Here is a 12,388-nt window from a genome sequence, read left to right on the forward strand (position 1 = left end):
TCGCCACTGCTCACACACAGCACACCCACAGTTGACGAGAGAACGTCCCTCCCCCCACACACACCCTCCAGACACGCACACCTGGGCACGGCCATCGCCACTGCTCACACACAGCACACCCACAGTTGACGAGAGAACATCCCTCCCCCGACACACACACACCCTCCAGACACGCACACCTGGGCACGGCCATCGCCACTGCTCACACACAGCACACCGACAGTTGACGAGAGAACGTCCCTCCCCCCACACACACCCTCCAGACACGCACACCTGGGCACGGCCATCGCCACTGCTCACACACAGCACACCCACAGTTGATGAGAGAACGTCCCTCCCCCCACACACACCCTCCAGACACGCACACCTGGGCACGGCCATCGCCACTGCTCACACACAGCACGCCCACAGTTGACGAGAGAACGTCCCTCCCCCGACACACACACCCTCCAGACACGCACACCTGGGCACGGCCATCGCCACTGCTCACACACAGCACACCCACAGTTGACGAGAGAACGTCCCTCCCCCCACACACACCCTCCAGACACGCACACCTGGGCACGGCCATCACCACTGCTCACACACAGCACACCCAGAGTTGACGAGAGAACGTCCCTCCCCCCACACACACCCTCCAGACACGCACACCTGGGCACGGCCATCACCACTGCTCACACACAGCACACCCACAGTTGACGAGAGAACGTCCCTCCCCCGACACACACACCCTCCAGACACGCACACCTGGGCACGGCCATCGCCACTGCTCACACACAGCACACCGACAGTTGACGAGAGAACGTCCCTCCCCCGACACACACCCTCCAGACACACACACCTGGGCACGGCCATCACCACTGCTCACACACAGCACGCCGACAGTTGATAACGTCCCTCCCCCGACACACACACCCTCCAGACACGCACACCTGGGCACGGCCATCACCACTGCTCACACAGCTCACCGACAGTTGACGAGAGAACCTCCCCTGGATGGTAGCCTGTGACGCCTGGTGGCATGCCAGGACAGAGCTGCCCAACTCTGATGCAAGAGACAGAGAAGTGTGCAGCCCGAGGACGGGCCAGGGACGGGACTGGGAAACAGTAAGAGAAAACGAGAAGGGGGGAAGTGGCGGAAAGAGGAAGGTGCGCAGGGACGTGTCAACCACAAAGGACATGCAAAACCCATCCACAGTGCGTACGACTCGGGGACCACACACGCCTTCCCGCTGGGGACAACCGCAAGCTGCAGGCAAACGCACCAGCTGAGGGCCCTGAGACGGTGGCGGGGTCGAAACCTGAGGCAGTGACCCACGCAGGTGAGCTGCCTGTGCTTTTCCCTCTGACGCCTCTGCCCCAGGTGGGGCCACACAGGAGCAGCACAGTGTGGACACACAAACCACAGAAGAAAGCCACGCTGTTGTGGCCGGGGGACAGAAAGGCGCCCGGCAGGCTGCACCGCACAGGCAGCATGGAGGGCAGAGAGCCGGGAAAGGGACCCACGGGAGTCGCACACACCGGGCCCAGAGCCACACGGCCGGGCGAAGGCTCCGGGACTGATGCAAGCCCCCACCACCCACGTGGCGGGCGGCCACTGGTCAGGACCACGCTGGGTCCTTGGCAGGCAGGAGGCCACACAGCATAACACTCCCATGACGAGGATGCGGCCCGATCACTCAGAACCTGGAAAACGTGACCCATCTTAACAGAAACGACAATGAAGAGACGCCAATACCAAACTGACACGGATGCTGGACACGTAGGAGAAAGATTTTAAAGCAGCAACTGTAACTACGTAAAAGTAAATACTCTTGAAATAAATGAAACAGCAGAAAATCTCAACAGAGAAACAGAAACTACAAAAGAACCAAATGGGAATTTTAAAAACTAAAAAAAATTAAAAATAAAAAAATTACAGTATCTGAAAATAAATGATTAGAAGGACTCAATGGTAGAATGAGTATGACACAAAAAATCGAAACTTGAAGACAGATCAATAGAAATTAATGATACTAAGAACAGAAACAAGAGAGGTTTATTAGCAAAAGTAAACCGAGCTGCAGGACCTGTGGGAAAATGTCAGAAGGTCTAAGGTTTTAGGCATATTACATGCAGAACTGGACTAACAGGAGAGGAAAAAGAGATTGTGGGAGTAGGAAAAATGTGAAAACACAACAGCCAAAATTTTCCCTAATTTGGTGAAAGACATAAATGTACACATTCTAGAACTTTAGTGAATGCCTAACAAGATAAATTCGAAGAAAAGCTAGACAGATCATAATCATACTGATGAAAACCAAAGACATAGAAAAAAATTTTGAATTCCACTCGAGAAGAGTCACAGAATACATGTAAGAGTAAGACAATTCAAATTACCATGAATTTCCTGTCAGAAAACCTGGAGGCCAAGACATAGTAGAACAACATTTTTAAAAAGTACTGAGAGAAGGGAAAAAAGTCAACCCAGAAGTCAGTATCTACTGAAAATACCCTTCAGGAATGAAGGCAAAATAACAGTATTTCTGCAAGAGAGAAAACAAAGGGAACGCTTCACCCCAGCCCTGCCGCAGCCGACGCCCCCCAGGCTACAGAGGAACATGGCGGGGCAGCCTGGCTCTTCAAGAATGCAGGAAAAGCAGCAAAAATGGCAAGTATCTGGGTAAATATAAAAGGTTATTTTTTATTTCTTAGGGTTTTAAAAATATGTAATATGAGTCTCCAGGACAAGTGAACACAACTTACTCCCAAAAATTTGCTCCCCAATTTTTTTACTTTAACATTTTTTTAATTTTTTTGTAGAGTCAGGGTCTCACTACGTTACCCAGGCTGGTCTCGAACTCCTGACCTCAAGCGATTCTCCCACCTCGGCCTCCTAGAGTGCTGGGATTATGGGCGTGAGCCACCTCACCCGGCCTCCCCAAATTTTATATATACACATTTATGTATATATAAAATGCAGATACATAAATATATAGAGAGAGATAGATATAATATGTAACGTACCTATTAATAATTGCATTATCCACAGAGAGAGGACAACCCAGACCTCAGCCTCAGCACAGCTTAGGAGAACTGGAAGCTACGACATGACGTGCGGGCAAGTGAACCAGCCCGGGTGGAGGTCAGGCTCCCGCCCCAGTGGGCAGCTCTGTGGGAGGGAGGGAGGGAGGCGCCAGCAAAGAAGCTGCCAGAGAGTCAAGCCTGCGTCTGAGGGTGCTGGAACAGCGTCCAGGCATCAGGGGACGGCAGGGGCCACAGGAAAAGACTTCAACGGCCCACGCGATTTGTGGCGGCAGGCAAGGCTCTGTGGACCCTGCCCAGCAGAAGGGAAGGTGAGAAAGGGAAAAGGGAAAAGCAGCTATGGGCAGCAGAAAAAGGAAGAAAAGGGAGAAACAGGGATTGCCAGAGGAACAGAAAGCTATGAAACCTGAGACCTGAGGCTCCCCCAGTCACCTCCACAACATGCTCACAACCAGCTCACGCACCCGGACGTCGCCGTGCGGACAGCAGAGGGCGCTAGCAAACCAGGAATCCCAAAAGACACCCCGATGCCATTAAATATGAGCAAATGGAAGTTCAAGTCCCCACAGACTGCGGTAAAAAAAATGAATCAACTTTACACAGGTACACAGAGGAAAATGTCCACGGTGCAGAAAAACAACCGGAAAGCAGAATAAAATTTAAGTCTACGTCACAAAAAAAATTAGACATACTCAAGCATTTGAGGATATGAACAGCCACTTAGAACCAGAAACACAAAACTAAAATGGAACAGGCCAAGAGGAACGAGAGAGACAGACGGAGGAAGAGCGCTGACCAGTGCAGGGAGGACACGCATGGCAGGCGCGGCAGTCACAGGAAAGAAGGACACGCCGCCGGCTGCACGGAGAGTCGGCTAAATGCAGAATTCGGCGCAGGGCAGAGAAGCCCGCACTCAGCCGAGCGCGTGAGAAGAGCACAAAGGACAAGAAGGGGAGAAGCGGTGCAGCAGGAGGCAGGAAAGATCACCAAGTCCCCGAAGAAGAAAAACCAAACAACGGAACAGGATCAATATTTAAAACTATAATCCAAGGAAATTTTTCAGAAACAGAAAAAGGTCTGAACGTACACACTGAAAGGCTTACAGAGTGCCTGAGAAAGTCACCCCAAGACGCAGCCCGGGAAGGCTGTCAGACTCCAAGCACAAAGATAGAATGGGGTGAGATCCTCAAGGCCTCCAGGCAGAGAGATCCCTCACACAGCAAGATCAAAGGCTCGTCCTGGCACCAGGCTCTGCCTCACGAACATACAAATTAAAACAACAACAGAATAAACAGCCTTTAAAAAAAATCTCAGTAAAATAAAGTACAAACCAAGGATTACATATCCAGCCAAGTGTCCAAGCACCAAAGCTATAGAAAGATAGTTTTCAATGTACAAAAATTTAGCAAATTCTGTCCCCATCAGCCTTTTTCGAGGCATCTGCTACAGCAGGGCCGGTTCTTCCATAACCAGATAAACATTTAACGCCTGAGGCCGCACAGTCTCTGTCCCAACAACTCGGCAATGCCGGCGCAGCACCAACGCAGCCACGGAGGACGCAGAAAACTGTGTGCCCATAAAACTTCGTTCCCAAAACAGGTGGCGGGCTGGACGTGGCAGGGACGGGGGTCTGTTGACCCCTAGTTTAAAGCAACACCTGTAATACTTCCCAGTGGAACGATACTAACTCCAAGAAGATGGGGAAACATTCAGGCCCATATACTGCAAGTCTAGAGCAACCATTAAAAATATCTAGAGAAAGCCAGTCAATAGATAAACTAAAATGGAATGCCAAAAACCATCAACGAACCCAAAGGACAGCAGAAGTTGAGGAACAACGGGGAAAACCCAGCGTGTACAAACAGAAAAACAGCACCATGGCAGACCCACATTCAACCATATCGACAGCAACACTAAACGAGAATGGTCTAGACCAGCACCATGCAATGCGTCAGCTACAAGTCCCCTGTGTCCATTTACATGAGAATTACATGAATGGTTAACAATCCGGGTCCTCAGTGGCAGCAATCACATCTCCAGTGGTCCAGGGCCCCACGTGGCTCCCACCGTGGGCAGCAGAGAACGGTGCTGTCGTCAAAGTCCCGCCAGACGGTGCTATTCTGAGCACTCCGGTTAGCAGGCTGGGGGCAAGGGTCTGAAGGCAGACTCACGTGTGTGCTGCCCTGAGAGACACGGACAGCCTCACGGCGCAGAAACATGCTCCCCGACGGCATGCCCGGGACCCGGGTGAGCAGCTCCGTCAATGAGAGCGAAGCACTTCCGGAGACAAAGACATTTCCTCACCATCAAAGAGGATCCTCGGGAAGACAGCACAACCACCAGTGCGCATGTAGCTAATGACACAGAATACACCGGCAGAAAGCAACAGCATGAAAGGGGAAACAGCCAACTCCGCGATCACCGTGAGAGATTTTCACCTACTCTCCCAGCCACGGACAGACCTGGAGCAAACACACACGCGGCCAAGACTCAGAGCAGCAGCCCAGCGCCAGAGCAGCACGACACGTCGACCTCGGGCCACGGAACACACGTTCTTCTCCACGGCCCACCCACCAAGGCAGGCCACGCGCTGGGCCGTAACACAAGTCGGAGCTCTGACAGACGGGAACTGCTGCGCCTGCTCTCTGACCACGGCAGCCCCAACAGAGCAGACCGAGAGCAGCCAGAGGAGGGAGGAACATGCATTACCTTTTCCTGCTTGTGTAAATTCTGCAAAATGCAAGCTCGTGGGTGACGGAGTGAGCCAGCGTCACCTGGTGACAAGGAGGGCAGGGCCTCCCAGGTGGGACACCTGTCACTGTGATGGGGTGAACACTTCCATGGCGCAGACCACATCGGGACTCCTCAAGTGTGCGCCTGCGTATGTGACTAGGCCGTATGGCAATTATGCCCCAGTAAAGTCACAAAAATTGTTAATTTCCACCAAAATACCAACTTTAACACATGAACTTTATACAATTATAAGACAGCTGAGACCATCTTAACACCGGACATGTCACACTGGACACGCCCATTCCCTGGCAGAGCTGTGCCATGGAGTAAATGTGCATCTCTTCAGACGTGAGAATGTCACCGTGTGGGGCTTTTGTTACGGGACATTCACAAAGGAAGTGATATGCTGCCCACTTTCTTCCCCAAAAGGGTCAGGGCCGGGTAGGTGGAGGCACACTGGCAACAACCGGCCCTGGACCGGCTGCACATGCAGGTGGCGGCACCTGCATGCACCGCTCTTCTCCCTCGCACGGCTGTGAAACCATCGCCATGGCGTCTGCTGAGCACACCACGGGGCACGTCACCTGGAGTCAGTGACAAGGGGCGTGCGAGCCCCAGAGCTGAGCAGGCACCACAGCGGCTCTGCGCCACCTCCTCTCAGGCTCCCCTTCCTAGCCGTGTCAGGGGACCGTGGGAGAGAAGGGGTATCGGTGCTGCCCACGAGCACCCGGCTGCAGAACGCGCCTGCACGCCTGTGTGCCTGGGACGGTGCAGGCGCAGACAGCACAGACCCACCCGCAGTGGCGCGGTCCCGGCACCAGGGCCAGGCTGACACCCCAGAGCCTGCGTTTAAAACAGATTCAATCACTGCACAAGAGGAGAGAGCCCAACAGCTCAGCTGTTAGAAGACGGTAATTTCTGGCGACACTGCTGGGAATTTTTGGCTAACAGAAAGGCACATTTTCTTTGCGAGTGAACGCAGCTGTGGAATAATTCACACGGTGAGCGTGAACGCTTCCCTCCACGGAGCGACACAGCACCCCAGAGCAGCCAGCGCACATTCCCACAGAGGCAGCCGGGAACAAGTGACACCCATCACATGCCCTTACCAGGCAAAGGGAGCTGTCGATCCAGGCTCATGTCTCACTGCCTGGGCATGCGTGATAGTCCATGTTAGTGCATATCTAACACCACTCTCTGGGGAAGCCCCGTGTGCGGTGTCCCCGCTCCCCGCCCACCACGGCCAGACCTGGGCTCCTGGTGGGCCGGCCCTGACAAGGGGCCAGGGGAAGGCTCAGCGGCCCCTTTCTGTGGCGTTCCCCTAGCTGAGGTGCAGGGAAACAGATAACTGCGATTGCAGATGATGGTAAAATGCAGTAAAATAACTAGGAAGTGATGCGTTTGGGGCATTTGCCACCTTTGGCAAAGAATTCACTTTATTATACGTTTATGTAATTTGATTTAGTAATGGCTGCATTTAATCACTGGCTCCCGGCTTCCAGGACAGCTCACAGTCAGCTCCGGGAAGGAACTCGGGGCGGGATGGGTGGTGGGGGGCAGTGTGGGCTTCCCTGCAGGCACACAGGCTCGGTCCTCGCTTTGCTGAGTCCTGGGGCTCCCCGCCTCTCTGAGCACCCACCTGCCACGTGCCGCCCCGGGCAGGCGCCGTGCGGGAAAACTCAACGGCCGTGCCAAGGCCAGCGCAGGCTAGACAGAGGCCCTGACAGGCGACACCAGTGTCACGTCACCACTCACGGCAAAGGCTGTGCAGGCGCCTGGGAGACACAGCCACGGTGGACACGCAGGGTCACCAGGACTCGACACCCGCAACCCAGGAGGACGGGCCCACACCGAGCTCTCGAGGCCGCTGCAGGGCAGCCCCCACCGCGGGAAGCAGCTCTGGAGCCTGAATGACCCCGGGGGACCCTTCCACAAGACGACTTGCCGGGCAGCTGGGGCGTCTCGAGGACGGACAGGAACAGCCACTCCAGGGTGTCACAGGGAACATGTCACACCCGGCTGGAAACACACCTCTCTGAAGCAGGAACACAAACCCAGGGACACAGTGACCCCAAGTGACAGGGCAGGGCCACGAACAGACACGGGCCTCCTGGAAGGCGCGAGTCCCGCCAGAGTCTGAGCTGTTGCCCAGCGCGTCACACCCTGGGGACGATGACACTGGCACACATATGCCCTGGGACAACGAGGGAAACCAGCGCCCAAAGCTGCGAAAAATTCCTCTACAGAAAAGGAGGTGCTTCGAAACTCAAGGAAAAAAAAGGCAACTGATGACAATGCTGACAAAAATATATGGATTCTTCTATTATAGTCTCCTTGAAATCTATGCTTCATAGGAAGGCTGGAGGAAAATATTTTGGGAAAAAGTGAGTTAGAAATGTTGGCAGGAAACAGCACAGGGACTGAAGACAGCACGGGTGCCGGCAGCCCACAGCCAAGCACAGGCTGCCCCGTCCCCGGGCTGTGCAGGAGGCCACGCCCGGTTCCCAGGAAACGGGCGGCACAGCCCTGCCCGCTACGCCCCTCTGCGCGGCCAAGAGTCGGTGCTAAAAATAGCAACAGCCGGGCCTTGTTAGGCTTCCTCCAGGAGGAGTATCTGAGTGACCTAAAAAGGAATTGCATCCTGCAGACCAAAGCGGGGCCGGGCGGCCACAGTGAGGAGCCGGCGGGGCAGAGGAGCTCCCTGGGAGCCGCCCGGAAAACACCCTGCTCTAACCCCTCTGCCTGCAGGGCTGCACCAGGGCCGGGGCTGCTGCAGCCCTGGGAGGACGCCCACGTGTGACCGACTGTCACCAGTGCCCTGTGAGCCGTCAGTCAATCGGCCTCCCCTAGAAGCCCAGGCCCCGGCACAGCCGATGGAACTGACCAGGCACACAGAGCCAGCCGTGTGGGCAGCAGCACGTTCTTCTCGCTGCCCTGCACACGGGACACTGCGAGTTTCCATGACCTCACTGGCAGGCGGTGTGGCAGCCGTCTGATCCGAGAGCCGCCTCTCCTCTGCCCGGCAAGGCTGGGCTGCTGTGGGGCTGGGCACGGGCCAGCCGTCCACACAGAAGGGAGGTCTGGGGCTTTCGCAGCGAGACCCCTGCTCCACACCCACCCACACGCGCCTGCCGACTGCAGGCAGCGGTCCTTCCCCAAACACGGGCACACCAGTCCCACGCTAGCCCCGGGAGCAGAGCAAACACACTGCTCCTTCCAAAGAAGGCAGGGAGAAGTCAGAGACAGGAGCCGGGTCCTGCTGTCACAGAACCTTCTGCTTGGGGACGTCGAAGCTCCACATGGACGAACTGATTTTAATTTAAGAAGCACCTTCCCCCAGCTGAGGCGGAGCCAGGTTCAGCGGTGGGCCTTGGCCTGCCTCGAGGCCTCCGCCTGCTTCCCACACTCGCCCGGCTCCCACGCCAACCGCAGAGCCCACGGCAGCCACGGCCTCAACACAAAGGTGCCTCGGAACCCGTTCTGGAACCCTCTCTCACAAAGCCGGCCTGCCAGGCAGACTTTCCGGACGGGCCCTGGCACTTCCAGGGGCACGCGGTCACGCGGCCCCCAGCCAACCTGGGCACCGCGTGGGCCCGGAGTGGAAAAGCACCGCCCAGCCCCCATGGCTGGGTTCCCAGAGCAGTGCCCCCAGTGGAGCACCAGGCCTGAGGGTTCTGCCAGGCGCGAGTCAGGAGGGAGCCGCCGTCCTCGGCCCTGGACGTGCTGCGCCAGCAGCTGGCGGCACAGGGCGGCCAACGGCCTCACCTGTCCCCACCTGGAGGCACAGGGGGAACCAACCCCCGCCGCGAGGGAGCAGAGGCGGGTCTGAGCCTCCCTCTGGCCGGCCGCCTCCTCCTCCCGCGCCCAGCGGCACCGCGGCCACTGCAGACTGCGAGGGCGGACGTGGCATCTCACTATCGGATTGTGCGCTGGCTACGTGTTGGAGTCGCAGCTGGATACGCTGGGTTAAGTCACATATATTTTAATATTAATATCACCTTTTTTTTTTTTTTTTTTTTTTGCTTTCTTAAACGTGGCTCCTAGAAACGTGAAAATTCCACACGCACCTCACACATTTCTACCAAACCGCCTGCGCTGGAGCCAGGACGGAGGCCTCTGACCGTTTTTCTACTGGAATTTCACATGTTCTCTTCTCTTTCAGAGAGCTCTTTATAAAAAATTTTAAAACTACCCTGCTGTCATCTTTTCACATGTTCTGTCTGCCTTTAATAACGTTTAAACTTTAAGAGGCTTAAAAGAAAAAAACTGCCAGTTTTTTTTTGGTTTTTTGGGTTTTTTTTAACCTGCCAGGTTTATTCACTCAAATCCACCAGTCCTTCACTGTGCTCCGTCAAGGACTTGGAGCTTGGAGAAGCCACAGCACCAGAGAGGAAATAAGCCGCCCTCGCCCCGCCCCCGCCCCGCGAGTGCACCCCGCGTGGAGACGCCGGTCCCTGCAGCACAACCGCCATTGGGGCTCGCCCGCAGCAGCCACGTTCCCAGACGGCACCGCCCGCCCACTGGCCCGCCGGATCCCGCCTGCCCAGGGTCACACGGGGTCACCAGGCAAGGGGTGGCACGAGGATCCAAGCCCTCCCGGCCCACGTGGGGCGCTCGGCCTCACGCCCCACACTGGCCTGGGGGGGCTTCTAGGCCTCAGTCCCCGTCGACAGACTGTGTCTAAAGAAGAAATGGCGCGTCACCAGCGACAAGGACCGCGCCGTCCTTCGCAGAGGGTGAGCCACGCCTGGCGGGAGATCTGCGCTCAGACTCTCCCGTGTGATCCGATTTCCGGAAGCGACTCACCCACACTCAGGCCAAGCGCGGTTCCCTCCACCCAGAGCACCCTGGAGGGCGCCAATCGGAGCAGTGCCGGAGACAAGCCGTCAACTACGGAACCAAGTCCCAACAGACACTCGCCTCCAACTCTCCCCACGCCCACCGCCCTCACGTCCCCACACTCCGACCGAGGGCCTTCACACGTCCCAACGGACACGCGCCTCCAACTCTCCCCACGCCCGCCGCCCTCACGTCCCCACACTCCGACCGAGGGCCTTCACACGTCCCAACGGACACGCGCCTCCAACTCTCCCCACGCCCACCGCCCTCACGTCCCCACACTCCGACCGAGGGCCTTCACACGTCCCAACGGACACGCGCCTCCAACTCTCCCCACGCCCACCGCCCTCACGTACCCACACTCCGACCGAGGGCCTTCACACGTCCCAACAGACACGCGCCTCCAACTCTCCCCACGCCCGCCGCCCTCACGTACCCACACTCCGACCGAGGGCCTTCACACGTCCCAACGGACACGCGCCTCCAACTCTCCCCACGCCCGCCGCCCTCACGTCCCCACACTCCGACCGAGGGCCTTCACACGTCCCAACGGACACGCGCCTCCAACTCTCCCCACGCCCACCGCCCTCACGTCCCCACACTCCGACCGAGGGCCTTCACACGTCCCAACAGACACGCGCCTCCAACTCTCCCCACGCCCGCCGCCCTCACGTCCCCACACTCCGACTGAGGGCCTTCACACGTCCCAACGGACACGCGCCTCCAACTCTCCCCACGCCCGCCGCCCTCACGTCCCCACACTCCGACCGAGGGCCTTCACACGTCCCAACAGACACGCGCCTCCAACTCTCCCCACGCCCGCCGCCCTCACGTCCCCACACTCCGACCGAGGGCCTTCACACGTCCCAACGGACACGCGCCTCCAACTCTCCCCACGCCCGCCGCCCTCACGTCCCCACACTCCGACTGAGGGCCTTCAAACGTCCCAACGGACACGCGCCTCCAACTCTCCCCACGCCCACTGCCCTCACGTCCCCACACTCCGACTGAGGGCCTTCAAACGTCCCAACGGACACGCGCCTCCAACTCTCCCCATGCCCGCCGCCCTCACGTCCCCACACTCCGACTGAGGGCCTTCACATGTCCGACTGTGGGTGTCTGGCCTGGCTGAGGATGCAGGCTGACGCCTCCACAGGGAGCAGGGGGCCCTGCGGGGTCTCCCCGCGCTGGCAATCCCAGCCAGCGACACCCCGCCCCATGACCATACTGGCTCACTGCTGTCATTGTCATTACGACTGAAGATACTTCCCTCGTCCACTCCAGTCATCCGCGCACTCGGCCAGGCCCCAACCGGCAGCTGGGGACACACGGTGAGCCAGGACAGACCAGGCGCTGCTTATGGGGGACACTGGGGGGACCTACAGGGGAGCCGCCAGGCCCCATCCACGCCCCGGCCCCACCCCCGACCTAGCCCCACGTCCACCTGCACCGCAGCCGGGGTGCCAGGGTCTCCCTCCAGTCCTCCTGGGAGCACCCAGGGTGGTGATGGCTGCCGCCCTCAGCCCTGTCACACGGGCAGCTCGGCTGCCATGGCAATGTAGCACAGAAGGGGCAGCCCTGCCAGCACTGGTTTCCCGAGGCTATGGGGGACAGCATCCAGGATCAAGATGTAGCCGCTCTGGGCCCATTGAGGGCCCTTCCTGGCTTGCAGAGGCCACCACGCAGACGAGCACTGTGTCCACACGTGGCAGAGAAAGCCTGCTCTGGTGCATTCTCACAGGGGTGTGAGCCCCACGTGGGGACCCACCTCATGACCTCATCTAACCTAATC

The 12,388-nt window shown here is 57.6% G+C and overlaps 1 protein-coding gene across 3 annotated transcripts in view; it reads right to left on the bottom strand.

Annotated features, from left to right (window-relative positions):
• INPP5A (inositol polyphosphate-5-phosphatase A) overlaps window positions 1-12,388 on the bottom strand; it is a 180,996-nt gene that overhangs the window by 107,990 nt on the left and 60,618 nt on the right. Inside the window, exon 1 of one of the 3 annotated variants that reach the window (XM_076009685.1) lies at window positions 3,007-3,027. The exons of the other annotated variants lie outside the window; for them this stretch is intronic. The gene's annotated coding sequence lies outside the window, so the exon portion shown is untranslated. Of the gene's footprint in view, window positions 1-3,006; window positions 3,028-12,388 lie in introns of those variants that run through there. 3 annotated transcript variants of the gene reach the window in all.

The sequence above is a fragment of the Microcebus murinus genome, chromosome 14 (assembly GCF_040939455.1).
Source record: "Microcebus murinus isolate Inina chromosome 14, M.murinus_Inina_mat1.0, whole genome shotgun sequence".
Classification (NCBI taxonomy): domain Eukaryota; kingdom Metazoa; phylum Chordata; class Mammalia; order Primates; family Cheirogaleidae; genus Microcebus; species Microcebus murinus.